The following is a 5681-nucleotide window of genomic DNA, read 5'->3' as shown; positions in this document are numbered from 1 at the left end:
AGGTAGAAGAATTGACTACCAAAGGTGGCTGGAATCCCGGCAAAAAAAATATAAAAAATCTTGTAGAGGTAGTGTTTGAATCATGTTTTTGATGGTGGAAATGGATTTAGCACCATCAAAAATGTGTGGGACACCTAAAATTTAGAAATTTAACAAGTATAACTTGGATTTACAAAAATCTCTACTGGGTTTTCTCAAAATATAGCCGGAATTTCCATGACTTTCAGGACAAAAAAGCAATCTCGTTAGGCTTTGTGATGGGTGCATTCCTAAGGCACTCTTAAATGTTAGATCATGGTTCAATTTCTCATTTTATTAAGATATTATTGTTAAACATGACCATGATATAGCATCACCAATGCTGAACTTCAAAAAATAAAAAATAAAAATAAATATTAATTATTTTGACAATATTCCCTATCAAAATAATATATTAAATATAATAAAGATATAATATTACCGAACTTAAAAAAAAATTATATTAATAAATATATATTTTAACTGTAAATTTATTAAATATAATAAATATTAAAAGAAACAAATTACATAAAATGAATTTATGTTTGTATATTAAAATATTTTCATAAAATTATTTTATATACTATGTGAATAATTTTATATTATGTAACTCACATTAGTTATGATAGAAAATAAGGAACTCATGTGATAGAAAATAAAGATTGATGCCACTTAGAATCACTTCCAATTCTTTTTCTTCTCAGAACCCATATTTTTTTTTCTCTCTAACATACCTATAGCCCATTAATATTTTACGCAAATTGTATTTATTATTATTATTATTAGTTTTATATAACATATTATATTACCGATATTAACTTTATAGAATAAAATGCACCATGCGTGTGATCATAATTTTGTGATTTTATAAATAGTAATGTTTATTTTAGTCTTGAGGAATTTTGTTTGTGACCAAAAAAAATGATATATTTTTTTTTAATTTAATTTTGTTATATAGATTTTAAATTTAGGGTGGGGTATATATGGATAATTTCAAGAAAATTGAACAAATTTAGTAATGGTTTTTAATTTATTATTTTAAAATTTAAAAAAATGTGTTATATCTTATTTTTCTCATAGATGTTGGTCATTGCCCCATGAAGTGTATGGTTATTATTAGGCACATATTGTACAAGTGCAACAAAACTAACCTGAAAGAAAAGAGGTTTCCTAAGATTGCTCCAAACTCTAGTAAAACTCACCAATGACTTAAGGGTGAATGCTATAAATATGCAAAGTCTTTGCTAAATCATTAGAAAATGGAATTCATTCTACACAATTATATTGGTACCATTACACATAACCACATCTAAATTTAAGGAGAAACTACTCTGCTATAAGGAATTAGAGGAAAATATCAAATTAAGATCCTAGACAAAGAGGTCATTAGCCCCAAACTAGAAGATCTATAACTATATTGACATTTTGTTGAGCTAGAAACAAGTCCCCTATAATAGTTTAACTTTCAACATTTGACAAAGTCAAAATAACATGAGGTCATTCCTTCATTTCCATATTTCTAAGACATTATGAACTTGTAGTGTACAAATTTTCTTTGTTTTGAAGTTTCAAATGAAAATGTCTTTGTTTTCATTCCCTTCAAACTCACTAGGTCTCTTAAGGAGCACATTGATCTTTTCCCTTGCTTAAGAGCTATTTTTTATCTTAGAAATTCTCCAAAACTTGTCCAAAAGTCTCTTTCATATCACAAAATATTTGTATTTCTATGCATCATATGGCAGATGATTTTACTTTGTTTGCGGCACTATGTATACTGCATTCATATATGTTTCATTGCTATGTATAACACTTTAGGTTCCCTTTTTTCATGACACAACATGTATTGCATCATTCTAAACTTGTCTCTATCCCTATAAAATAAATTTTCATGAGAAATCTTTGGTCCACACCTATTCATCACACCCTATCCTTTTTAATATGCAACATATCACATTACTCCATTTTTTTTTATCATGGCAAATAAAATTTTAGTCATGAAATATATAACATGAACTAAAAAAAAATTCTAAAGAAAATGCAAAAGGATAAGAGTCCCGACCAGGATGGCTAAACTGTGGAGTTCTATTTTGGGTTCTTTGAATTGATGGGGGGTGATTTTCTATATGTAGTAGAGGATTCTCACCAAACTAGGAGAAATTATGACCCTTTCAACTCAATATTTACCACCCTTATCCAATAGATATATGACCCTCAACCGTTTGATGAATAAAAATGATCTAGATCTTTTACTTCAAGGATGCATATATAATTGCATATAAAAGATCATGTAACCAAGTAACATAAACACATGAAAAGAAGTGGAAATCAAAAAGAAATCATGAGATTAAAGGAACAAAATGATTTGATTATAGAGTTCACCCAGTGTGGGCTACGTCTCCAAGCGCTACTCAAAGTGGGGAGGCGCCTTTCATTAAATGACATCAAAAATGAATTACAATCAAATTTACATAAATGACCCTTATACCTCCATTTTTCAACATGTATGAAAAATGCAAAGCTCAGATGGAGAACAAGACATTACCATTGGATTCACGATGCAAACTCGTATCAAATGGCTATAAACTTGACCATATTTTGAGCAAGTGACCTCTAGAGCTCCAAGGAATATTTATATTCCCTATAAAAATATTAGCCCAAGATTCCTTAGGAATCTTTCTCGAATTTCGTGCACTCGTGGCTGCAGTTTTAGCCTAGGCAGGCTCCTGGTTCCACTTGCAACTCACTTCTAGTCCTTGGTTCCACTACTCCTCCCCGAGTCGAATGGAATGTTGAGGTTTAAGTACTAATTCGTGCGCAAAGTTAGCAATGCTTGGGTCATTGTCTCGTTGATGGCGGTGGCGCATATGATGGGGGCATATCGGGTTCAAAACCTGTTGTGCCCCAAAGTTGGTTTAGAATTGTTTTAATATGCAACATTGGTTTTTATATGGTTGGCGTTGTTTAATTTTTGGGGGCGCCCGTTGGCGGGTCGACCCACATGGACCCGACGGTTCGAATGCCACCAACTTGACCCCAGCCCTCTCTCTCTCTCTCTCTCTCTCTCTCTCTCGCTATATATATATATATATATATATATATATATATATGTCATTGGGGGTGGCAACCCTTCACCCCAATGTTTTTTTTTTAGCATAGTATTTTAAATTCCGGTGGTGGTTTTTAAGGGTCATTGGTAACATTAAAGAGGTGAAAAATTTGCCCATTCCGACCACCGGATTCCATGCATCGACCTTTGCCAAATTATTGCCTCGTTAGTGATTGCCACTAGGCCTAAATTGACCATAACTTTGACGACTATATCTTGAGCATACGAAACCCGATTTGAGTGTCGTTCACGCCATTGGAATGAGGATGACGAGCACTAGGATATCGTTATGCTTTTACTTCAATCCGATGACTTTAATTTTTGAGCTTTTCCAAGGCCACTTCTATTTCCTAAGCCACTTGGCTGATTCCTCCCTACTAATGAGGTTTTGGGCCACCAAAAGCTTTGTCAATCAATTGGCAAGTGAGGGAATTTCTCCCTCAGTTTCTTCTTTTCAATCCATTGACCATTACATGGATGCATTCCCTTGAAACCAATATTAAGATACTCCACATCTCCCCATTATGGATTCTTGGTCTTCTTGTCAGGAATGATGTCCTCAGGTAGTTTTTCCAAGTATTTAGGTGCAAAGTCATCCACTGTAGGAACCTCTCTAACCTCTTGGGTGTCCATGATCAAAGGAGGCTCATAAAGCTTCAAGTTTTCAACATTCACCACTAAGTACATCTGCATGTATGCTAGAAAATTAAAATGAAAAGCGTTGTCTCCAATCTTCTCTAATATGTTGAATTGGCCATATCAGATTGGTCTCAACTTCTTTCCTTCCTCTTTTATTTTGTCTTTGTTGACGTGGAGCCACAATTTGTCTACAACCTGGAATTGGCGGTCGACTTGGTGCTTGTCATGTCAAGCTTTGTATTGTGCTTTCATTTTCTCCAACTGCTCCTGCATTGCCGGGTGAATCATCTGAATTCATTAAATGAGCTTTTGTGCTTTTTCCCTGTCATCTTGCCCACTGGAATTTGCATCTCTCCCCAAGAACATGTATAAGGGATCGTTTGGAAAATATCCAAATCATGTCTATAACAGTGAAATATGAGTGAATGAATGCCCTGCCCAGTTGTATGCATGTTGTAGATAGGGAAGATGCTTGTCCCACAACTTGGGATGCTTGCCACAATAGCCATGAAGTAAATGTATCACTGTGAGGTTGACAAACTTTGTTTTTCCATCATTATGCGGATGAAATTTCATGCTCCTCTTCAGGTTGGTGTCCATCATTCTCCACAAACTCGTCCAAAACTCTCTAAGAAAGCAAGAGTCTACAATCATACACAATTGAAGTGGGCAGCCCAAAGTGGACCCATACAAATTGGAATAAGAGAGGATCAGTCTGCTATGCAGTGAACTATTTTTTACAAGGAATTAAGACACATATTTTACTAAATCAATCCACAATGACATACAAATAGGCATGACCTCTCCTAGACAAAGGCAAATCACCAAAAAAATCCATCGACACGATTTCCAATGGATGACTTAGAACAAGGAGTGGTGTATAGAGCCCCAATTTTCTATTAGTGGGCTTGCTAACTAAAAACAACACACATCCCTTTACATATCGAGTCACAATGTTTTTCAACTGAGGCCAATAACATAACCTCTCCAAATGACACAAACGTTTCCCTACACCAAAAGGACCTGACACAAGAGAGGTATGTGCCTCTCTTGTTACATGTATTCTCTCATTGGTGGGGATAGAAAGTTTGCCAAGGTGGTACAAAAACTTTCCATACAAATGGTAATTGTCCGCCTGCGATCCATGACTCAAATTTGCATAAATCTCCTTAAAATCATCGTCATCCTCATAGTGTTCAATGTAACTTTCAAAAGACAAAGAATCATTTTGAAAAACTACAGATGTAGAAATAGGAGGGCGATAAAACATATCTACCACTTTGTTCTTGATGCCCTTCTTGTATTTTATTACCAAGTGAAACTGCTGGAGGAATCCCATCCATATGATATGATGTGCTTGTTGAATCTTAGTTTGTGATTGGAGGTGTTATCACTGAAAATTCCAATGCCAAAATTTCAAAACCGCTCACATTAGTTTGATGCGCATAAAGCCTTTTTAGCAGTTTCGCAGCGCTACCTGTTTAGGTGGTTTCGTAGCGTGCTACGAAATTGGGGATTTGTTCGAGTTTTCAGTGGAGGTCAAAATCCTAGCATGCCTATTGAACAGAGTTCTGCTTCCCTCCAGAAATGCAGATGAGCAGCTACTGATCTATATACCATTTACTCAAGTTATCAAATTACATTCTTTGGTAATTAAAGGTCTTACCGAGGAAGTCCAAAGACAGTGAAATTATTTGCAAATAAAGAGCACCTGAGCAACTGAAAATTTACACATTGATTTGTGAGTCAAACTTGAAGCCACTGTATTTAGTGGCACTGTTGCAGCTTTTGAAAGGGGAGCAGACCATTGTTTTCACATCTTCTGTCGTTTCTACCCATAGGTTATGTACCTTATTGAACTGTTTCGAAGGGCTGGTCTTAAGGATAATTGAGTATTCAAGCCTACAACATCAATATT

Source organism: Pinus tabuliformis, chromosome 9 (assembly GCF_031772625.1).
Source record: "Pinus tabuliformis cultivar Carrire ecotype Pingquan chromosome 9, CPIR1, whole genome shotgun sequence".
Taxonomy (NCBI): Eukaryota; Viridiplantae; Streptophyta; class Pinopsida; order Pinales; family Pinaceae; genus Pinus; species Pinus tabuliformis.
This window is presented reverse-complemented; position numbering follows the sequence as displayed.